General features: G+C 46.4%; 1 long non-coding RNA gene across 1 annotated transcript; it reads left to right on the top strand.

The window, feature by feature from the left end:
* The first annotated feature begins 12,388 nt into the window (after positions 1–12,388).
* On the top strand, positions 12,389–13,061 carry LOC135825303 (uncharacterized). Its single transcript, XR_010555052.1, has 3 exons — positions 12,389–12,505; positions 12,649–12,724; positions 13,018–13,061. It is a non-coding gene; the product is annotated as an uncharacterized LOC135825303 (long non-coding RNA).
* Positions 13,062–25,354: the final 12,293 nt, after the last annotated feature.

Here is a 25,354-nt window from a genome sequence, read left to right on the forward strand (position 1 = left end):
CAGTTGACAGAGGTACGTTTACACCGCTAGTTTTTTCTACCTCGGGCATGATTGGCAGAGAATGTTCAATGGCACTGAAGACACTGGCATGCCTGATTGCTGAGAAGAACGTCGACCTACACGTATCGGTTATCATGGGTCAGCTCCGTTGTAAGCTGTCAGTCTGCCTTATGCGATGGGCAGTCACCTGTTTGCGTGGTTCAAGATCGTCATACCGCCGCAACAGGATGAATTTCACGACGATGTGCAGGTTGCGGGCAGCCTGAGCGTGATAGTACCTGACAGACATTTGCCCAACATTGCCCCATGATAATGAATTCTTGAGTTTTTGGACATTGTATTGCATTGCTGCTCCATCTACATGGCTGTATTTGTGTTTTACATCTCCATTTCAAGTTTCCTAATAAAGATTGTGTCAAGTAGTAGTAGTAGTAGTAGTAGTAGTAGTAGTAGTAGTAGTAGTAGTAGTAGTAGTGCTGGTCATGGCGGTTTTGTGGTGGAGTGTAGGGCCCGCGCCCACCTGGCTGTTTAGCATGCCTGACCTAACTGTTTCATGATATTGTCTGTATTTTTGTTGTAGCAATTTTGCTATTATATGTTGGTCATGATTTGATGGTTGACTTGCCGGTTTTCTTTGTGTACCTTATCTGGTTTTCTCTTGTCTGGGTTGTTGGATGAGTTGGGTAAACGGTGCTGCTTTGATTGTGTTTGCGGATGCGGTTTACTCTTTGTTTTGGTATTCGATAGTTGACTTGATTCTTTTATTTTATTTTCTTATTGGATTTTCCGATTTATTTGATTTGATTTTCCTATCTACGATATACTTGATTGGATTTGTCACCATTGCTTTCTTTGCTTCCGTTTTTTGAATTCTTCATTCCGGCACCCAGTTTGTTATCAAATAAAGTCAACGTTCTCAGTAGTAGTAGTAGTAGTAGTAGTAGTAGTAGTAGTAGTAGTAGTAGTAGTAGTAGTAGTAGTAGTAGTAGTAGTAGTAGTAGTAGTAGTAGTAGTAGTAGTAGTAGTAGTAGTAGTAGTAGTAGTAGTAGTAGTAGTAGTAGTAGTAGTAGTAGTAGTAGTAGTAGTAGTAGTAGTAGTAGTAGTAGTAGTAGTAGTAGTAGTAGTAGTAGTAGTAGTAGTAGTAGTAGTAGTAGTAGTAGTAGTAGTAGTAGTAGTAGTAGTAGTAGTAGTAGTAGTAGTAGTAGTAGTAGTAGTAGTAGTAGTAGTAGTAGTAGTAGTAGTAGTAGTAGTAGTAGTAGTAGTAGTAGTAGTAGTAGTAGTAGTAGTAGTAGTAGTAGTAGTAGTAGTAGTAGTAGTAGTAGTAGTAGTAGTAGTAGTAGTAGTAGTAGTAGTAGTAGTAGTAGTAGTAGTAGTAGTAGTAGTAGTAGTAGTAGTAGTAGTAGTAGTAGTAGTAGTAGTAGTAGTAGTAGTACTACTGGCTCTAGGTCCTCCTATCGCTCTAAGCGCTCGGCGAGCTTCGTGAATGACTGCCGTGTGCTCTCTAGGGCATAGTTTTTCTTTGTCATCATCTCGTATAATGTCAAAATGTGATTTAAAGTTTGTTTTCCGGTGTCCTGAAGTTTTTTCTTCTGTATGAATCTCGGTTTCAATTCTGGCGGTGTTCAAGCAGTTCTGGTTTGGATGTTTTTCTTTCCTTTTCCTTCCCCTTTTTCATGTATAAACATTGCTGTTGCCATTAATATTTGTTATCTTTCTATTTTGTTACAATTTTGCTGTTCGCCTTTTGAATTCATTGCCCTCCTTGCATTCACATCTTCATTGCTTTGTGCTTTCAATAAAAACACATTTCAGTAGTAGTAGTAGTAGTAGTAGTAGTAGTAGTAGTAGTAGTAGTAGTAGTAGTAGTAGTAGTAGTAGTAGTAGTAGTAGTAGTAGTAGTAGTAGTAGTAGTAGTAGTAGTAGTAGTAGTAGTAGTAGTAGTAGTAGTAGTAGTAGTAGTAGTAGTAGTAGTAGTAGTAGTAGTAGTAGTAGTAGTAGTAGTAGTAGTAGTAGTAGTAGTAGTAGTAGTAGTAGTAGTAGTAGTAGTAGTAGTAGTAGTAGTTTCGTGTGTGTGTGTGTGTGTGTGTGTGTGTGTGTGTGTGTGTGTCTGAATAGTGGCGGCCAATTCTTCAGCCTTGCAAGCTGTTGAATGGTGCAATCCCAGCACAAGCTGCTATGGCTTCTGCTGTAGCATTGCTATCATCACCTCCGGCGATGGGCGTCCAATGGTCCAATGGTGTGTGTCTGGAGCGCCATCGGGTGGCGTGCTCTTTCTCTCTCTCTCTCTGCTGCCCCTCCGGGGCCCACGTGACCCTAGTGGTAGTGGCTCGACAGGACAGGTGTGTGTGTGTGTTTGCACGCATGCGTGTGCGTGCGTGTGCGTGTGTGTGCACGTGTGTTTGTGTATGGTATGTGTGTGTGTACACGTGTGTCAATGTGTATTGCAGGGTTGGGTAGGCTAGTAGAGAAGGGTAGATGTGTGCATGCGTGCATGTGTGTGTGTGTATGTATGTATGTGTACACATGTGTCAATGTGTATTGCAGGGTTAGGGTGGGCTAGTAGAGAAGAGTAGATGTATATGGACATGTACATGGGATATGTAGGTGTGCATGTACATGCACCAAAGCAAACTTATCAAAAAGGCATTCTGCGCCTATATGACGAAATTGAGCATTGAAGCATTATGATTTTTTATTTTCTCATTGGCATGTTCACATTTGGTCCATTCAATAACCAAAAAATGAGGAAGATTGTAAATCAGGTTCTTGATGAAATACCCGTCCGCTATACATCACAAATCCTGTACAAATTTGACAATTTGGTGAAATTGTCATCGCCTATATCTCAAAAGTTAGCATTGAGACCCGGTTTTTTTAACTCGCCATTTGCATACACTACCTAAGAGCAACAACCCACCAAATTTTCAGAGCAATCGTTAATTTTTTGGAAATAGGCGTGAGCCACCTTAACGCAAACACAAGTGCACACACCACGTCAGATAATAATTATGGAAGCTACGCCCAGGCGCACGCCCATGCTTAGCCTCAGGCCACGGAAGAGCCTGCGTTCCAAGTTGAAGTGTGTAATTGGATTCATTATGTTGTTCAGGGCAGCATCACCATCTCGCCAAGATATTATGAAGTCACTTCCTGTTCGATCATGTATCTGCTACCAAACGTGAAACCCTCGTGGAAACCACACGTGTTAACCATCAGTTCTTAGATAATCATATCACTGAGTCTATACATGCATGCAAAACATATCATGGGTTATCGGTTACATAACACGCTTTAAATGCACCAGTACAATTGCATAGTAGATACAGATAGAGCTTCCAGGTCCGCAACCATGGTTGTATTCACCGCCGCTGATCAATCCCTGGCCTTTCGCATTCAATTAGAGAAAGAGTGAAACGCGTGTGATATGGCGATACAAGCAGCTGGGTAGTCACATGCCATGCGATAGCAATGGGTTGTCCCTCCTCTTCCGAGTTCCCACCTTCTGGCTTACATGACTCGGAACTTTTTGTCTTGCTTGTCATTGCGTGGTGACTGTCCGCTCGGAGCCCGAAATCGAATACCTACGGCATGTTGATTACACTTTCGAAACACAACACCCTCTCACAGACCCCAGCACACCAGTTACTGGAACATAATAGGTCTTTACAGTGTCTTGCAATGCCAACTGAAAATCGGAAGCGAGCTAATGCACAGCGGATACCGTACAGAATAGAGAGGCACGATCTAGACAGCCAGATATCACACCCACTTGTGTGCGTTAGATGTAACAGGAGTGTAAAATAACCCTTGATACGGGCAATCATAGAACATGATTTCACAGGCCCAGCCTACCGCCTGGCACAACAGCCAACGAAAGCGAACGAGAATCTTATTTTTTCTCCAGAAAAAGAATATTAAACTTGAAAATCTGCGAACAACACGACGTAAGACGAGTACATGTAGCTGACGACTCAACTAAAGTCACTCGTGTGATCACTACAGAACCAAGCTAGCAATGCACACAAGGGATGGGTGCGGTTGCCATAGAGTGGTGAGAAGGGTAGTTAATGCATGAAGGAACTCTGCTCTACAAGGCGCAGCTCTCTGCCAGCATTGAAACGTTCCCAGTGCATGTGCTTCATTGTCCCTCAAGGTATACATAACTCTACAACCGTCAGTCTCCGTCTTGCAGTTTGCATTTGCTGGCTGCCAGTGAGTGTTGGAGCGCTACGCTAAAGGTGCGTGTACGGCCTCACGCAGTCCGTGATGATGAGAGTTTCATCCACTGCCAGCACTCTTCTGCTGTGTATTAGTAGTTGTCTTTATCCCTTGGTGTTTGGAGAGAGTGTATCCGAAAACGTTAACACGACGACGGAGTATTTCGTTAGCAACTTTTGCTCAGCTCAATCAAAGGGTTCTGGAAGGGAGAATATTTCTGAAGGATTTATCTCAAATGTTCGATCAATTCTAATGTTGACCTTCTGTACAGTAAGGGAGAGGCTTCCTCCAGAATTGATGTCAAATAACGCGAACAAGTCCTCCCTTAATCCTATTATACGCTTTGAGCGTACCATCCTCACGTTGCTCTTTGCAGCTTTCACCAGGAATATTCTGGTTGATCCGTTCATTTGTGACAAGCCAGCGGATCGCATAGGGATGTTTCGTACTCTGGTCCATGCCTTCACTACCAACCTAGGCCGAAGCTGGCGGCGGGGCGGTATGGTTTCTGATAAGGTGTGCCGTGCAGAGGAATACGGAAGGAGCGAGGCGTTGACATGTTGGCACTTTGTCGCCCATAACACAATGTGTAGGAATGTTACTTTCGCGCGATTTTGGCTCAACTTCGCTGCTATGATTGTCCCAAAAGTGTCAATTATACTTAGCCCTGCAACATCTGGCTTGAAGATCACAAAGGGCGTGGACGTACTAGAAAATGGAGTCAAGGCAGTGTTGAACTCGTGCTGGGAACCGGAGTTGAGGGCGTTGTTGGTGATATACAAGTCGCATGGGAAATGGGACATTAGCCCAGAGTGTACAAGTATACTGCCTCAGGTTTGCAAACGGATGGTGGATGAAACGATGAATATCATCTTCGCAATTTTCAAGAGGAAACGCAAGCTTTACAATATCTCGCCTGCATCCCGTGTCGTAGGAAAAAACCGAAACCGCTTCATCAAAATTATTTTACGGCTGTCCGAATTCTTTCCAGCATGGTACACAATGTTCTCTGACGTCATTTACCAGAAATTTGTCTACCCTATGTTTTATCGTTTTGGAAAGATCGCTTTGGAGAGGAGTTCTAGGAAATCTTCAAATGTCGCGATCTCATGCAAAGGCCTAAGGGGAACACGGAGAGACATCGTCCGCAAATTGATAGTTCTCTTGCGCTTGGTGATTGTGAACGAGTTACAACGTTCAATAGAATCGTCTGATTTATTTTCAACTCTTTTCCGCTTGATATTTCCTATTTTCAATATTCTAATTCCTTGCCTCGTTGCCTCAGCTGTTTAGCATTCCCATCTCGAAACTAGAATACACTTGGTTTTCATCATATGTGTCTTCACCAGTACACATCATAAATATCACGATTTACTTTCATTTATGTACAAGTTGGGGTCTTGTTGCTGGTGTACATCAGGCTGGTCAGAGATGGAATATGATGGAGGTGGAACTACAGTAGTAAGCGCGGGGCAGGTTCTGGCCCACTTTTTGACCTTTGACCTTTGGGCCAAATAAGGCACACTGTGTTGGTCGTGCTGGGTCTGGCCCCGGGACCCCCCAGAGTTTGACCTTTGACCCCTGGCATGCCATAAATGTGCCATAAAGGTTCTTTTCCGTGGCGAACGTGCACTTGTGCACGTTCGGTGCATTCGCACCGTGGAGTAGTAAAATACGTACTATTCCCTGATTTGCACATCGTAGATGTGCATTGCATGCAGTGACATATTGCGCATGCGTGCATACGCACGCGGAGCGTGTGACCTTCAGTGGTCCTATGCGTGTGGAAAAGACGCAGTGCAACACAAGGTGTACTAGTACACGTGTCATTATACTACTCCCTGATTCGCACTTCGTAGATGTGCAGCAAACAAGTGAGTTCACGTGCCATGCACTCGTTGAGCTCCAAGATCAGAACTCGGCTCAACGTAGTACTTGAAGTCACCGTTCCCATTACGTCATGTACATTTACATACACTCTGTTGAAGCACTGAAACATCGGTTTTCGGGGAATTCAACATGCGAATTTTTGAACATTCGGCGAAAAGATGGGTAATTTCTTCAAAACCACTGTTTTCGGCGAATTTTTCGCCCGGCCGATTTGGGAAATGCCAACTATCCATGCATGTACATTAGATGCATATTTCTATTTTGATCGGGATACAGTAAGAATCAACCGGCTACGCCCGGAGTATCATGCATTAAAACAATTATTGAAGGGGTGTCACAGTGAAGCAGTGTTGCTACGCACCACAAATCCCCTCTGCACTGTACCGAATCTATACTGGAGAATCCAGAGTGGCCAGCAAAGAGTCACAACCCGCGGGTATCCAGTCACACTAAGGCATGTCCACCATTCCCCACATATTCACCATAACAAAACACAATACTGTTTACTATAATACACTTTTATTTAAATAATTGACTTGGATGAGTCTGTAGAAGAGAACACAATGCACGCACACGCATGCATGCGCGGACACACACACGCACACACACACATCTAGGTTATAGTGCTATACACGTATCTAGGGTTTAGGAAGCACGAGAATATGTCGAAGCACCCACACATACCCCTTCATGCAGTGTACTTCAGTAGCCCAACACGTTACGACCGCTCAGGACCATCACAAAACACATTACGACCGCTCAGGACCATCACAAAACACTACACACTGTTACTACACTGCATACACAGTTACTACACTACGCCTGTTACAAGTACTTACAAATAATTTTGAAAACAAATGGCACATCCCGAAGACGGCAGCTAGCTCCAGACCTTCATACATACGTCATCATCATCTGTAAAACCAAGCATGAGCGCACACAAACACTATTAGTGTCACGAATACGGAAGCAGGGTAAGACAAGAGGATACGAAACAAGTAAGTATCGCTATAACGAGGGGGGTAAGTATACATGTAGACAGAGCAGTGCTTACTTACAGGGTCCGGATACGCTCCATGGCGTCCCGGTAGTCGGACTGCAACAGCAGCCCGACTTGCCGGCCCTCCCAGTAACGGGCCCGATGGGCCGCACCCGCCAGGTGTGCGGCCACGGCCTGGCCTCCCACCAGCCTTTCTCCACTGTAAAAACGAAAGAAACCGCAGAAAGCACAGTGTCATAGAGCTCTTTTGTTGGGGGAGAGAGCTAGGAGCACTGCACACTTACCATTTGTCGCAATATATTATAAGAAAGAGGCGGCGCTTGACGCACCGCCTCAGGTGCTGGAATAGGGGTATTACCCCTGTCAGCTCCACACCGCAGTGGCAAGTGAACGCCATACTGTAAATGTAATGATACTGAAGTGAAGGTGTGAACCGCAAAGCAAGGCCTTTACCTTCTTCCTGTCGAATTCGCTCCCCAGCTGCATACCGACATCACCCGCTAAAATCCAATCATACCAAGTAATGCAAAGGTCATCAGTTGACCTTTTGGACTTTTCAACTCTTATCCAAAACCACCAAGAGGAAAAAACCAGGATGAAGAAGACGTCAGTTGTAGAAGCGTTTGTGGAGGAGTTGTTACATTATTCTCAGTAAATAGATATGGCTGATACATTCGGCGTAGACTTGGACGACCGGTCGTGGTCTCTCACCACGGGTCCTTTACTAATAGAAAGATGGACGCCAATAAGAACTGTTGTGGAGTTGGCAGATCAAAACGCGCAGCAAGAAATTTGGCACGTCGATGGTAGACTCCATCGGGAGGACGGACCAGCTCTTGTTGATAGTAGGGGAGTGTCCGCCTGGTGCTATGGAGGTCGCCTTCATCGCGTTAATGAACCGGCTTGGATAGGACGGGGTAGCATAGAGTACTACCTCAACGGCGCCCGTCAGAGAGCCGGCGGTCCTGCAGTCAGTTATTATGACGCCACATGCGGTATTCTACGGTGGTATCACCACGGAAGACTCCACAGGTATGATGGCCCTGCAGTGGAAACATTTTCAGACCTTGGTGAAGACTCTGAGGGGTTCTACCGACACCGCGAAGAGTGGTATTGGAATGGCGTCAGACAAAGGATCGGCGACGGCCCTGCTCTGACGGAGAGATTTGATGGCGCCTATTTGCTGGAAGCCTGGTATGTCCAAGGGCGTCTACACAGAGTAGACGGACCAGCCAGGATCACTCGGAGTGATGATGGTATCACCATCCAGTGGTATTATCACGACCGGCTCCACAGGGAGAATGCGCCAGCCGTGATACGCAGGGAAGGTAACAACCGTGTACGGGAGTGGTACCGATACAACCTTCGGCATAGGGAAGATGGGCCTGCTTTCATCTCTCAGGAGGAGGGTATCTATCAGTGGTACCTCAACGGGGTGTATTACGGTGACCACCATCAAGACCAGGCAATACACCCCATGGAGCTGCAGTACATCAATGTAGTGCCTACTAAGGTAGACTCGTCAGCAATAAGTCATGAGCCCATTTGTGTGATTTGTCAGGATACCCTGGACCGTCCTCTATCCAAGTTGGAGTGTGGTCATGAATTTCACTTCCACTGTATCAAGGAGTGGATCAGTTCTGCCTCCAGCCCAACTTGCCCAACCTGCCGCTACTCCATGACTGCTGAGGACTTGGTTGAGTTCTTGTAGTAATACATGACACCGCTGCGTGTAGGCGACTACGAATGACCAGTCATGTGCTACAGATGGACACGGACACGCCACCCTAAGTAGCCATGAGCGGCTATTTGGACAAGGACAACAAAGCACCTCGTGGGTGGCCAAGGTTGACACTAGCCACAAGTCTGGTCGCTCAGTTGAATAAGCTGGGTGTGCCCATGAAGACCATGCAGAGGACAAGACAGACTGGAAGAAACTGTGCAGCTTGACACTCGAGGACAAATCAGTATCAGCAGCTACTACACCTTGCTGATGATGCTCACAAGACAGAAGTGGGGAAAAAAACTGAATTTCTTTATTTAGTGCTCAACTACGCGAAATGTGTTATTATTATTATACATGTTCAACTGTAATCAGTCTGGCTGACTGCCATTCTCTACCACACATTACCGGACACTGTTGTGGTTGTCGTCGTTATCGTCGTCGTTGTTGATGTTGTAGTCGGTTGTTGTCGTCGTTATCGTCGTCGTTGTTGATGTTGTTATTGGTTGTTGTTGTCGGTTGTTGCCGGTTGTTGTCGTCGTTTGTTGTTGGTTGTTGTTGGTTGTTGTTGATGTTGTAGTCGGTTGTTGTCGTCGTTATCGTCGTCGTTGTTGATGTTGTTATTGGTTGTTGTTGTCGGTTGTTGCCGGTTGTTGTCGTCGTTTGTTGTTGGTTGTTGTTGGTTGTTGTTGATGTTGTTGTCGGTTGTTGTCGTCGTTATCGTCGTCGTTGTTGATGTTGTTATTGGTTGTTGTTGGTTGTTGTTGTGTGTTGTTGTCGGTTGTTGTTGGCTGTTGGATGTTGTTGTCGGTTGTTGCTGGTTATTGTTGGTTGTTGTTGGTTGTTGTTGTTGTCGGTTGTTGTCGGTTGTTGGGTGTTGTTGTCGGTTGTTGGGTGTTCTTGTTGGTTGTTGTTGGTTGTTGTTGGTTGTTGTCGGTTGTTGTCCGTTGTTGTCGGCTGTTGCTAGTTGTTGCTGGTTGTTGTTGTTGGCTGTTGTTGGTTGTTGTTGGATGTTGTTGTCGGTTGTTGTCGGTTGCTAGTTGTTGGTTGTAGTTGGTTGTTGTCGGTTGTTGTTGGTTGTTGTCGGTTGTTTTCGGCCGTTGTCGGTTGTTGTTGTTTATTGTTGGCTGTTGTTGGTTGTTGTTGGGTGTTGTTTGGTATTGTTGTCGGTTGTTGCCGGTTGTCGTTTGCTGTTGTTGGTTGTTGTTGCCGGTTGTTGTCGGTTGTTGGGTGTTGTTGTCGGTTGTTGGGTGTTGTTGTTGTCGGTTGTTGGGTGGTGTTGTTGGTTGTTGTTGGTTGTTGTTGGTTGTTGCCGGATGTTGTCGGTTGTTGTTGGTTGTTGTTGTCGGTTGTTGTCGGTTGTTGTCGGTTGTTGTTGGTTGTTGTTGGTTGTTGTTGGTTGTTGTTGGTTGTTGTTGGCTGTTGTTGGTTGTTGTTGTCGGTTGTTGTTGGTTGTTGTTGGTAGTTGTTGTCGGTTGCTGTCGGTTGTTGTCGGTTGTTGTCGGTTGTTGTTGTTTGTTGTTGGTTGTTGTTGGTTGTTGTTGGTTGTTGTTGGTTGTTGTTGGCTGTTGTTGTTTGTTGTTGGTTGTTGTTGTCGGTTGTTGTCGGTTGTTGGGTGTTGTTGTTGGTTATTGTCGGTTGTTGTCGGTTGTTGTCGGTTGTTGTGTTTTAACCCTTTGCGGTGCATCAGTCATTAACGACTGATATTGTGTACATACCGTAAAACTGTCGTAACTCCATCGATTTTAGTCCTGTTGCACATATCGAAATATGTAGATTAATCGTTATTTTGTTCATTATCCAGGAGGATGTTGCTATGATTCAGTACCATTTTTTCGCATAATGAGACAAGTTTGTGTAACGTTAGTGTGACGTGGGTATGCTGATTGGATGCGAGGTGGTGAGATTATGCTGATTGGCCGATAACAATTAGTGGAAGGGATAAAGTAATGCGCTGCTTGTGCAGCGTAACCAAACACATGGTCTGTGGGAAACACCCTAGTAAAATAAATAAAATAATAATAACATGAATTGCCACCGGCACTTGAGAGACTCGAGCCCCGCCACCTTGTTCAAATCGGACTTGGTAGCTTCGTGATCCACTCCTTGATACAGTGGAAGTGAAATTCATGACCACACTCCAACTTGGATAGAGGACGGTCCAGGGTATCCTGACAAATCACACAAATGGGCTCATGACTTATTGCTGACGAGTCTACCTTAGTAGGCACTACATTGATGTACTGCAGCTCCATGGGGTGTATTGCCTGGTCTTGATGGTGGTCACCGTAATACACCCCGTTGAGGTACCACTGATAGATACCCTCCTCCTGAGAGATGAAAGCAGGCCCATCTTCCCTATGCCGAAGGTTGTATCGGTACCACTCCCGTACACGGTTGTTACCTTCCCTGCGTATCACGGCTGGCGCATTCTCCCTGTGGAGCCGGTCGTGATAATACCACTGGATGGTGATACCATCATCACTCCGAGTGATCCTGGCTGGTCCGTCTACTCTGTGTAGACGCCCTTGGACATACCAGGCTTCCAGCAAATAGGCGCCATCAAATCTCTCCGTCAGAGCAGGGCCGTCGCCGATCCTTTGTCTGACGCCATTCCAATACCACTCTTCGCGGTGTCGGTAGAACCCCTCAGAGTCTTCACCAAGGTCTGAAAATGTTTCCACTGCAGGGCCATCATACCTGTGGAGTCTTCCGTGGTGATACCACCGTAGAATACCGCATGTGGCGTCATAATAACTGACTGCAGGACCGCCGGCTCTCTGACGGGCGCCGTTGAGGTAGTACTCTATGCTACCCCGTCCTATCCAAGCCGGTTCATTAACGCGATGAAGGCGACCTCCATAGCACCAGGCGGACACTCCCCTACTATCAACAAGAGCTGGTCCGTCCTCCCGATGGAGTCTACCATCGACGTGCCAAATTTCTTGCTGCGCGTTTTGATCTGCCAACTCCACAACAGTTCTTATTGGCGTCCATCTTTCTATTAGTAAAGGACCCGTGGTGAGAGACCACGACCGGTCGTCCAAGTCTACGCCGAATGTATCAGCCATATCTATTTACTGAGAATAATGTAACAACTCCTCCACAAACGCTTCTACAACTGACGTCTTCTTCATCCTGGTTTTTTCCTCTTGGTGGTTTTGGATAAGAGTTGAAAAGTCCAAAAGGTCAACTGATGACCTTTGCATTACTTGGTATGATTGGATTTTAGCGGGTGATGTCGGTATGCAGCTGGGGAGCGAATTCGACAGGAAGAAGGTAAAGGCCTTGCTTTGCGGTTCACACCTTCACTTCAGTATCATTACATTTACAGTATGGCGTTCACTTGCCACTGCGGTGTGGAGCTGACAGGGGTAATACCCCTATTCCAGCACCTGAGGCGGTGCGTCAAGCGCCGCCTCTTTCTTATAATATATTGCGACAAATGGTAAGTGTGCAGTGCTCCTAGCTCTCTCCCCCAACAAAAGAGCTCTATGACACTGTGCTTTCTGCGGTTTCTTTCGTTTTTACAGTGGAGAAAGGCTGGTGGGAGGCCGGGCCGTGGCCGCACACCTGGCGGGTGCGGCCCATCGGGCCCGTTACTGGGAGGGCCGGCAAGTCGGGCTGCTGTTGCAGTCCGACTACCGGGACGCCATGGAGCGTATCCGGACCCTGTAAGTAAGCACTGCTCTGTCTACATGTATACTTACCCCCCTCGTTATAGCGATACTTACTTGTTTCGTATCCTCTTGTCTTACCCTGCTTCCGTATTCGTGACACTAATAGTGTTTGTGTGCGCTCATGCTTGGTTTTACAGATGATGATGACGTATGTATGAAGGTCTGGAGCTAGCTGCCGTCTTCGGGATGTGCCATTTGTTTTCAAAATTATTTGTAAGTACTTGTAACAGGCGTAGTGTAGTAACTGTGTATGCAGTGTAGTAACAGTGTGTAGTGTTTTGTGATGGTCCTGAGCGGTCGTAATGTGTTTTGTGATGGTCCTGAGCGGTCGTAACGTGTTGGGCTACTGAAGTACACTGCATGAAGGGGTATGTGTGGGTGCTTCGACATATTCTCGTGCTTCCTAAACCCTAGATACGTGTATAGCACTATAACCTAGATGTGTGTGTGTGCGTGTGTGTGTCCGCGCATGCATGCGTGTGCGTGCATTGTGTTCTCTTCTACAGACTCATCCAAGTCAATTATTTAAATAAAAGTGTATTATAGTAAACAGTATTGTGTTTTGTTATGGTGAATATGTGGGGAATGGTGGACATGCCTTAGTGTGACTGGATACCCGCGGGTTGTGACTCTTTGCTGGCCACTCTGGATTCTCCAGTATAGATTCGGTACAGTGCAGAGGGGATTTGTGGTGCGTAGCAACACTGCTTCACTGTGACACCCCTTCAATAATTGTTTTAATGCATGATACTCCGGGCGTAGCCGGTTGATTCTTACTGTATCCCGATCAAAATAGAAATATGCATCTAATGTACATGCATGGATAGTTGGCATTTCCCAAATCGGCCGGGCGAAAAATTCGCCGAAAACAGTGGTTTTGAAGAAATTACCCATCTTTTCGCCGAATGTTCAAAAATTCGCATGTTGAATTCCCCGAAAACCGATGTTTCAGTGCTTCAACAGAGTGTATGTAAATGTACATGACGTAATGGGAACGGTGACTTCAAGTACTACGTTGAGCCGAGTTCTGATCTTGGAGCTCAACGAGTGCATGGCACGTGAACTCACTTGTTTGCTGCACATCTACGAAGTGCGAATCAGGGAGTAGTATAATGACACGTGTACTAGTACACCTTGTGTTGCACTGCGTCTTTTCCACACGCATAGGACCACTGAAGGTCACACGCTCCGCGTGCGTATGCACGCATGCGCAATATGTCACTGCATGCAATGCACATCTACGATGTGCAAATCAGGGAATAGTACGTATTTTACTACTCCACGGTGCGAATGCACCGAACGTGCACAAGTGCACGTTCGCCACGGAAAAGAACCTTTATGGCACATTTATGGCATGCCAGGGGTCAAAGGTCACACTCTGGGGGGTCCCGGGGCCAGACCCAGCACGACCAACACAGTGTGCCTTATTTGGCCCAAAGGTCAAAGGTCAAAAAGTGGGCCAGAACCTGCCCCGCACTTACTACTAACTACCTCATTGATGAACCAGCCGAACGTTGCCGCTTCTCCTTGACAGTTTGTTCCGTTCATGTTTTGGCTGTTCTTTTCAGTTGCTTGGCATATTCTATTGGATTTCAAATTTGTCTTGGACCGCGACCATGTCATTCTTCAACCTTTATAGTATTTTCGCTTTTCCTTAGTTTGACGGACATGAACCACAGCTTTTCATAGTTTTTCTAAATTTTCATGCTCTGTTCGGTCACCCTAAATGTACCGTGTTTGTTTCCCAAGCTGTATCAGTTGTTTAGAGTTTCATGAATGTCATGCTGATTTATATGCAGCACACAAGAAAGGCTTTAGTCACCCCAATTTTGCTAGCAAAACGTCTTTCTATTTTTACCTATAGTCACAAATGTTATGTTGTAAAACGATGTTCTGGTTTCACATGTAGAGCACCAGTCTCCTGTTTTAATTTGTGTTTGGTGAAAACACCCATGAAAAGTACAAAATGTGAACCTTCACAAAGGACCTTTGTGTTTTCGAGGCGGTTGGAACCCACTTCCCCGGAGTGTGTGCTAATATGAAAGGTTAACAAAATGACTCAACGCCTCTCCAGACGTTTTCGTCCGACAATTCGCATCGTGGCGCATTCAAGTAACTTCGTCGCTTCAGCGAGTACTCAAAACAAATGTTAACGGTATTGCGAACACAGTTGAGTAGTCACAAAGTTTGGCCACTTCAGTGATAATGGGGCTCTCGGGATGCATATCGGTGAATTGTTTGAGGTGGCCAAACTTTCAGACAAGAGGGAATGCCAGCGAAAATATCGTCATGTCTTATCTCTTTCTGCTTCTCTTTTCACCTTTGCCTCGTTCCTTCCTTGATTGCGTTTACGTTAGTGGACCAAGTTTCGGTTTAGCGTGCGAACTGAACTTGACCTAAACAATTATACTAGTATGTAGACAAGAGGTGAACGAATACATGTATATGAGGTGCATGCAAGCAAAGAACCAAAAAAGCGATTACGGCTTCAAATTTGCGTCGAATTTACTAAAGCTGAAAAAATTGATCACATGAACGCAAACACAAATGGACGCACCACCTCGGATAATAATTATGGAAGCTATTCCGAGGCGCACTCGCATGCTTAGCCTCAGGCAAGCGAAAAGCCTTCCTAGTTGAATTTGTCAGTTGACCATTTGTGTGTACATGTAATTGGATTCATTATGTTGTTCAGGGCAGCACCACCACCTCGCCAGGGCATTATGAAGTCGCTTCCTGTTCCATCAAACATCTGCTACCAAACGTGCAAGCCATGTGCATATCACACGTGGTAACCATGAGTAATTAGATAAGCATATCACTAAGTCTATACATGCATGCAAAACGTATCATGGGTTATCGGTTACATAACACGCCCTCAGTGCACCAGTGGAATTGCATAGTAGATACAGATACAGCTTTCAGGGCCGCAAAAATGATTGCGGACCTGAACGTTCCTTCACCAGTTTACATCATAAAGATCACAATTTCCTTTCGCTTATCTACAAGTCGGGGTCCTGATGCCGGTATACATCAGGCTGGTCAGAGACGGCATGTGATGGAGGGGGATCTATCTCATTGGTGGACCGTCGGAATGTTGCTGCTTCTTCTTATCAATTTGTTCGTTTCATTCCTTGGCTCTTCTTTTCAGTTGCTTATCATGATCTACTGGATTTCAAATTTATCTTGGACCACTACCATATCATTCTTCAACCATTCTAGTATTTTCCCTTGGCGTTAGTTTGATGGACATAAACTACAGCCTTTCATAGTTATTCTAAGTTTTCATGCTCAGTTCGGTGACCTTAAATGTACCGTATTTGTCTCCCATGCTGTATCCGTTGTTTATAGTTTTATGAATGTTATGCTGATCTAACCGTTATACACATCACACAAGAAAAGCGTTAGTCACACCTATCTTCCTCGCAGAACATCTTGATATTTTAACTTACAATCGATAATGTCACGTACTAGAATGGTGTCCTGGTTACACATCTACAGCACGATTGTCCTTTTCAAATTTCCTTTTCGTGGAAAACTCATTGAATGTACAAATGTGAACTTTTACTACGGACCTTTGTATTATCGTGGCGATTTAAACGCCCTTCCCAGGAGTGTTTTCGAATAGGTAAGGGTAACAAAATGACTCGTGTTCTCCCGTGGATTCGCTTGAGACACATTCAGTTACCTTTATCGCTTTCGGGAATATTTACGACTTAGCGTACAAGTGAATTTAACGTTGGTGCGAGTTCGGTTGGTCAAATCTGGCTGCGGCCAACTACCCTTCACTTTGTGGGTTGTCGCTGTTGCTGTCTATGTCTCTGTGTGTGCCAGTATATGTGGAGCGCGAGTGGTCCCACAGTTTGGTCCCATCAACCGATTCACCAATATGTATCCTCAGTGCCCTGTTAACTCTCCTTTCAGACAAAAGGGAATAATAGCACATGACATGTTACAAGTTGCTATCGTTTTCAGAATGAAAAGCGCCACACATCACAATTGCTATTGTCGTCGGAGACATTAAAGATACGCACCCGCAGAGCAAAATCTCAGCCGTGTAATAAAAGAAGTAGCCTCCTCTTCTTTCGCACATCTGCTAACAAACGTACCGACCATTTAGATAGCACAAATGGTAAACACTAGGGTGGGTTACCGTTGTTAAAGAAACATGCGACTGACTCTATGTGTGCATGGGTTGCGTCACAGACCAACCGTTGTGAGATAAGCATGGGACTGACTCCGCATGAGCAGGGGTTGCGTCTCATATAAACACTTTACTGTAACAGAATACATAATGATCCTCGGATCGATACGGATACAGAAAACCAGACACGCAACCATACCTGACTAAAACAACCACACTCTAAACACATATGTTCATGGGTTGCATCTCGGTCCAACACCTCAATCCATAACCTGAATGGATGATAATAATGGACTCGGATGGAGAGCCAAGGATAACATTTTAGAAAAGACAAAGGACCAATGAAGTTATGTTATAATGTCCACTAGCATCACCAGTTACTAAACAATCAGCTTAAGCGAAAACATTGCACGACACTGACCGATGATACTGACGGTCTACAACTGACTGGCCAACAGCCCTATCACATCTAGAGCTGTTGGCCAGTTACGTGCAATGTTATCGCATGAGCTGATTGCTTAGTAGCTGGTGATGTTAGTGGACATTATAGCGTGATTTGTAGTTCCTTGAACTTTTCCTTTTCAATGAATGATCATAATAATTATTAGCACACGAAGAGACGAAGCTAGTTGAAAATCTGATGAGGCCTTTCGTACCATTACTCTTCAAAATCAGTACATGGTGAAAATGTGACGAAGCACAACAATGTCAATTTATACAGCATATTGGCGGAAAAATCGTGATGAAACGTACACAGGCTGAATGATAGTGTGAGTCGCGCCACAGAGTACACGGACTATATATTGACATCGTTGTGCTTCGTCACATTATCACCATGTACTGATTTTAAAGAGTATCGTTACGAAAGGTCTCATCAGATTTTCAACTAGCGTCGTCTCTTCGTGTGCTTATATGTTTCCCTCCGACTAAGTCTCTATAATTATAATAATTATTATTATGACAATGGGATACATACAAATAGAGCTTCCAGATAAGCAATCACAATATTTTGGTTAAAATGTGCTTGTTTTGACCAGACGAGACCACATGCCGCTTTCAGACAAGAGCACAAGCAAATCATAATCCACATTCACATCCACAGGTATTAGTAATAATAATTATTAGTAGCTCTTGTCCAGTCTTGTTCCGTTCCTTATCAAGATATTGGGAGTCTATGGGAAGTGAATCAGGTGTTAGTATTGACTGACGCATCTGGTAACCAGAAGACCATATCATTACCAATAATGTACGGACGACTTGAAGATGACGTCAACAGATCGTAATTTGATTATCTGAAACAGGATCATGTGACAGAGTGCAGGGGTACCGGTAGCATAATTGGAAAACGAGTTACTAGTATCTGGCGACTGGGAGTATAAATTGTAATGGAAAACGATTTTGGTGACTGGGCCAGCTTTACGCGTTTGCACCGTACACCTGAGATGAGGCAGCAATGTTTCCCCTCTCTTCCTGCTAGTTCTAATTGATGGCTTGCTTTTACTTCGCAATCTCGCTTTGTATGGTATTGCTACAGCGTGTTCAGTGTCTTATTTCCAAACATTAACACCCATCGCCGCAGTCTATGTGCGCAAGGAATGCATATGATTGCTGCAGGGTGGTGAGAAGGGGAGGTTCTGTATTGTCTCCCATTATCACAGGAAGGATGTACGAATGAGCTCTGCGTTACCACACTCAGCATTCTGCCAGCAGCGCTACATCCAAGGTGCTAGTATTTGTGTAAACATTGGTTCCTACCTCATGGTTTCACGCTATTGGCGTTGTGAGTTGAGGATCTATATAATAGTATAACTAAACGAGGGTTTCTCAACTGACAACCGCTCTATTCAGTTCCCATTCGCTCGGCGGATGCGCTGGATGAAAACTCTTTTATTATGGCTGTCGAACACATTATTGACGCTTCGGGCCAGTCACCCATCGTCAGAACCTGACTGAGGCCTGACTATGCGTGACTTGCCCGAAACGTCAATAATGGTTTCGACATCACTGATAAAAGAATGGTCATCCAGCGCATGCGCCGAGTGATTAGCAACAGATTAGAGCGGTTGCCAGTTGACAAACCCCCTTTTATTTACAATGCAGGTGCGTGATGTCCACCACTGTCTGAATATATAATACTATGCGTGCCAAATGTATCATGCACTTTGTGTTTACCAGCTGGGAGCGAGTGGTGGAGAACAAAGCTAAAGGAAACGTGTACGGCCTCACGCAGCTCGCCATTATGAGGTTATCATCCGCCGCCAGCACATTTGTGCTGTGGGCTTGTCTTTATCCAGTGCCTGTGGTGTTTGGAGAGAGCGCCTCGGAGAACGGTAACATGACAACTCAGCATTTCATCAGCAACATTTGTTCGCCTCAGTCGAACGGTGGTGGAACGAAGACGCATTTCCAAGGATTTGGAGACTTACAGAAACCACTTGCATCGTTGTTTCTCTGTATATTGAAGGAGAAGTTCGAACCCGAATGGATGTCCGAGAGGGTGGAGCAGTCCTCTCTCACACCTACGCAGCGCTCTTGGCGCATTGTGGTTCCTTTCCTATTGGCAGTGCTGACTAGGAATATGCCTTTTGATCCGCTTGTTTGTTACAAGCGCTCGGGTCGCAGAGAATTGATCCGAAAGATGCGTCCTGTCCTGAGGAATGCAGTAAGCTCGTTCCCTGACGGTCTAGCCTCAGATAAGGCGTGCTGGGGAGACGACATCGGCAGGAACGGAGAGCTAACCTGTAAGTTCAGATCGCCAGATAGCTGCGCATGCAGGAAAGTTAGTAATGCACGCATTGTGCTCAATCTTGCGACTCTATTTTACACCGAGATCGTGTTTCCATCAAGTAGACCAATGCCGGGGTTCAGAGCCAGCAAAAGTGAAGATGCTCTAGAAAACTACAAGGCAGTGTTAAACTCATGTTGGGAACCGGAATTGAATGCGTTGCAGAAGATTTACCAGTCGGAGGGGAGATGGGACATCACTCCGGCGTGCGTCCGTCTCCTGTCCAAGATTTGTATGCATATGTTGAATGAATACATGAACTCCGGTCTTACTGCCTTCAAAGACGTACGTGAAGGTAAAGTCGGTCCACTTGTATTTAAACCCGGCCGTGCTATCTCATTTACATTGTGGAAGACTGTCATTCGTTTGTCCGAGTTCTTTCCAGCACTGTACACGATGTACTCTGAGATAGCATACCAGAAATTCATTAACCCTTTGTTTTCAAGGTTCGAAAAGATTGCGTGGAAGAGGAATGCTCGAAATTCTTCAAATATCTTGTTCTCATGCAAAGGCCTCAGGGGAACACGCAGGGACGTCATTCGCAATCTGATAGCCCTTTTCCGTTTAGTGATTGTGCATGAGTTTCACCCTTCAATTCACCCATCGGAGGCGTTTTCGATATTTTTACGTTTCCTATCTCTCTGTTTAAATATTGTTCTTCCTTCCTTTGTTTCCTCAGCTGTTTAACATACCCTTTCCATCGTACTCTTATTCCTTCTTTTCATGGGGGTGATCAGGAAGATATTTCCTTACATTTTACTATTTTTGCCTCATCCTTCTCAGCTGTCAAGGTCAAACTAAGGTGTTCGTAGTTTCAGTGTGTTCATTTTCCGTGCCTCTTCATTTGCTTCGCACAATAAATTTGATTTTTAATTCGTCGTGACGCGTACTGATGTCAAAACTGGCATTTTCCTGATCGCTTGTTTGATGGATGTGAACTATCTCCATAGTTTTTCTACAAGTATGTGTTTCATGTTGTGTTCGATGGGCGTATGGTCGCCATTCAGATCACAAATTTAATACTGCACAATGTATTCGTCTCCCAGGCTGTATCCATTGCTGAAGATGTGATGAGTTTTATACTGAACGTATGGTACGCTTGGGAACTGTAAGACGCATTCTAAATTCAGCAAGTAGCGTATATGGTCAAGCGCTCACTTCAGCATCACAACACAGCACAACTGGATGCGTGAACATATCTTTTACCGTAGCGACTGTGGCGAAAACGCCGGTAGGTATGGGATTTTCAGTTTGAAGTACCGTTACAATGAAAGCGGGACATGGGGTAGTAGCGATACAATGAAAGCGGGACATGGGGGAGTAGCCATACAATGAAAGCGGGACATGGGGTAGTACCGATACAATGAAAGCGGGACATGGGGTAGTACCGATACAATGAAAGCGGGACATGGGGTAGTACCGATACAATGAAAGCGGGACATGGGGTAGTAGCGATAGTAATCATGGGGTAGTAGCGGTACAATGAAAGCGGGACATGGGGATACAATGAAAGCGGGACATGGGGTAGTAGCGGTACAATGAAAGCGGGACATGGGGTAGTAGCGGTGCAATGAAAGCGGGACATGGGGTAGTAGCGGTACAATGAAAGCGGGACATGGGGTAGTAGCGATAGTAATCATTACAGTCAAACCCATTCTTGCGGACAGAAGAGAGATCCTCTCAGTTCCATTGATTTTCGTACGTTTTCGTGTATGTACATATTGTATGATGGTTAGCGCAGCTGGGAATTGAAGGCACCGTAAATTGAGTACATTCGGCTTCAATCCTCTGGTGTTCGTAATTATCAGATTTTTCACTGCATGCTATAGCAATAAAAAAATTCACGGTGCGCGTGAGGCTCGCCTGGAGCCGAGTTTTCCGCACCCGTAGGAACGCCACCACCCTCTAGGATAAAGGCGTAGATGAATCCTCTAAGAGGCGGTTTACACGACGGCAGGACTCATCCCGTGTGCGATGCTACCATGGAGATTCAGTTGCATAAGTCCCACATTGTTTCTGATACTTCGAAGTGTACATATACAACGCCGATGATCAGCTACCTGCCAGCATCTCCATTGCCGCGTATGCTGATAATACTACGCTATACACGTCCGTCATGCCTGGATAGACCACGGAGGCACTTCAGACAGCCGTCAACCAGCTGGAACCCTGGGGAAGCACTTGGAACGTTACCTTTGAGACCTGTAAATCACAGCTGATGTCAGTGACCAGGAAGTGAGACTCTCCAGCTAATGTGATTTTCCATCTGTCCAATTCCTTGGCACCCCTGTTCCTGTTCAGCAGCCAGTTGAAGCTCCTTGGCGCGGTGTTCGAAGAGAAGTTCGACTTCAGCACACACCGTCACCAGCTTTACGTGCGCTCACATCAACATCTCCATTTCATGCGGAAAGCATCCTGGATACTGCCGGACGGCTAACTGTATACATATAGAAGGGCTTTGGGCCAATATACGAGTATGCAAAGTAGCCTGGCTTGGTGCTGCCCAGAGCCACCTGGGGAAGTAACAGTCCTGAGTTGGACACAGCACAGCGCAAGGCCAAGCAGATTATTGGACCAACCACCGTCCTCCAGAGTCTTTGGGCCAGAACGACAGTCGCAAGGCTGTCCCATCTTTACTGTGAACTCGGGGAAATGGTTCGCGCGAAAGCATGAAAAATGGCAACTCATAACTTAGGTAAACTTCGGGCACAATATTCCTCGGCCTACTCAAGCTCAACTCATGAGGGTTGAATTCCCAGAAACACTGTGTTTTGAGGAGAGGGTTGTGCTTCGTTTCCGGTTTGCCGAGTCGAATGCTCGATGGAATTCTCGTGTGCACTGGATGGAAGTCGTGAGTCGGTCAAGTGTCAAGTCAAGTCTGCGGAATAGCGCGAGCTCCAGTGCGGGGAGCAAATCCTTTCCTAAAAAATCATCGCCGAAGTCGAAACACTATTTAGATCTTGAAATACCGGTACTACAATAATTCTCAAAAGTAAATCGATCGATCTATGTGCCGGAGTATCCAACACATAGCTACAGCGCCATGGCTTGATTCATCACCGCTGAAACCGTCCAAAGTGGCAGATCATTCGACGCGATGACACTGGTGGGTGACTTTAATATCAATCTGGCTCAATGCATGACCAGTCGTCCTCACCAGCGCTTCTGGGACCTTATCGGATCGTATGGGCTCCGCAACTATGTTCAGTCTGCCACACGAGTCACACCCCGATGTCCGGATGGAACGCTGCTTGATCTAGTGCTCTCCACCGTGGGTACTATAAGTCATTGTGAAGTTGTACCCTGCACGATCAGCGATCACTTCCTTGTGCATGCAAGTCTGTCTCTACCCTCCTCGCAACACCCACTGCAGCGGAAATCAGTGCGCCTCACCCGCAAGATCCGTGCCATTAACCTTGCAACATTTCGTGAAGATATTGCCTCGTGCAGCCTCCACTCCTTTCCCCCTGCTGCAACTGTAGACGAGATGTGGAATGGCTGGCATGCCAAGTTTATGTCGGTTCTCGAAAGTCACGCTCCCCTGCGTGAAGTCAGAATCTCCACCAGGAGGACTCCCCCGCCATGGTCCGACCGTGATCTATTCCAACTGAACATGCGCAAGAATAGACTTCACCGAAAGTGGCTACGAGATAAGACTAACGTGCATCTACATGAGGAGTACAAGCGAGCCCGTGCAGAAGCCTCAAATGCTTACCGGCGAAAACGCAATCAGCATTTCCAACAGCAGTGTCGTGATCACTCCTCCAACCTGCGGAAGATGTGGTCCGTGATCAACTCTGTCACTAGCCGTTCTCGTCAACATCATCAGCCAACGTGCGACATCACAGAAGTCTCGGATGCCTTCCACAGCATTGTACATGATCCGTCCCGTCCGGCGCAGCTCCAGATTCCCATTGGTCCACAGCCGCAAGGCTCAATGCTGACCTTCCAGTCAACTACCCCAGATGAGGTCAAGCACCTCCTGGAACGGATAAATCCCTGCAAAGCCACAGGCAGTGATGGGATTCCTGGGTGTCTGCTACGTGCTTGCGCTGACCTGTTGGCTCCATCGCTTTCAGTGCTCTTCAGCTCATCGCTGAGGCATGGTGAAGTCCCTCTGGCTTTCAAACATGCTGTAATAAGCCCTCTCTTCAAAGCTGGCGATCCATCGGTAGCTGCGAATTATCGTCCTGTGTCGCTCCTGCCGATCGTATCCAAACTACTCGAGAAGATAGTCCAGAAGCAACTTGTTGCACATCTGGAGCGATCATGTGCCATACCACCGACTCAGTTTGCCTTCCGCCGTGAGCACTCCACAGAGGACGCCCTAGTTGTAGCAACAGATGCCATCTTAAAGGCCCGGGACGACAAGTTGACCACAGGCGTCTGCCTAATCGACATGTCAAAAGCCTTTGACAAGGTCAATCACAGCCAACTGGTCCGGGACCTATTCGATCTTGGCCTGGACAATGCCTCCCTTCGCTGGTTCTGCAGCTACTTAAGCGATCGAACCCAGCAAGTGCGCATTGGCCCCACCTACAGTGTTGCTGCTAAGTGCTCATCTGGTGTACCTCAGGGCTCGGTCCTAGGTCCGATCCTGTTTAGCATGTACACCCGTGATGTCCCTGCCATAGCCCATCCTGCTCCATCTCTGCAATTTGCCGATGACATTGCAGTGCACTGCCACAGAAAATCAGTGCTAGCCACATCAGCCTGCCTGTCAGGGGCCGTCACCAACGTCGCTGACTGGCTCAAGCATCGACATCTGCTCCTAAATGACAAGAAGAGCCAGGTCCTGTCAATTGTACCACAACGCAATGCGGGTCAGCATGTCGCTGTCCGCTGCAACCAGACAGAGCTTCCCCTGAGCCCAACAGCAAGGTACCTCGGCGTGACCCTTGACGCCGCTGTGAAGTGGGACCCCCATGTTGACGCGATGGCGAAGAAAGTTGTGCAGAAGATTGGAGCATTGTGGCGGTCCCGCCGATGTCTGAGCCTCAGTAGTCGCATCCAGTATGTGAGGTCAGTCATCATGCCTGACCTCCTATATGGGTCTAACGCCTTCTCTTCCTCCCTCAAGGTTTCGCAGCTTGATCGCCTTCAGGTCCTGCAGAACCGAGCGGCGAGAGCGGTATACGGTTTGCCGCCTCACACCTCGGCTCAGCCTCTGCTCGAACGGATGTCCCTGTACAGAGTTCGGGAGTGCTACGCCCAGAAGCGGCTCGTCCTGGTGTGGCGCTGTGTCAATGGGAAAGCCAGCAGTGTCCTCCAGGACCTATTCTCACCATCAGCTGGCAGCACCACCCGGCACCAGGTTTCCAGGGGCCTCACTGTCCCCTCGGCACAGTCAGAAGCCGGCAGATCTCGCCTGGCCTTTCAGGCAGCCTTGGCCTGGAACGCTCTCCCAAGGAGTGTAAGGGAGATCAAGGCTGCCCAGCAATTTAAGCTTGCCTCCATCCCCTACACCTTGCAATGAATGCTCTGTCTGACTTTTCCCGTCCACACACCACGTCATTTACTCTTCTCTGCGTGCTTGTGCGCTTATGAACTCTTTGTGTTCCCTCTGTTGACGCTTCAAAATCGCTCTATTGACACTGCAAAATCGCTCTGTTAACGCTACAAAATTGCTCTGCGTGCTTGTGCGCTTATGAACTCTTTGTGTTCCCTCTGTTGACGCTTCAAAATCGCTCTATTGACACTGCAAAATCGCTCTGTTGACGCTCCAAAATTGCTTATCATCTCCATCCCTCCCCCCCCCCTCTCTCTCTCTCTCTCTCTCTCTCCCTCTCTCTCTCTCTCTCTCTCTCTCTCTCTCCCCGTAGCTCTCTCCCTTTTGAAATTCGCTTCCATAGAATTGGGCACCATTGCCCGTTTGGCCTTGCGAAGCAAAATAAAAATCAACAACAACAACAAC

Source organism: Sycon ciliatum, chromosome 9, assembly GCF_964019385.1.
Source record: "Sycon ciliatum chromosome 9, ocSycCili1.1, whole genome shotgun sequence".
Taxonomy (NCBI): Eukaryota; Metazoa; Porifera; class Calcarea; order Leucosolenida; family Sycettidae; genus Sycon; species Sycon ciliatum.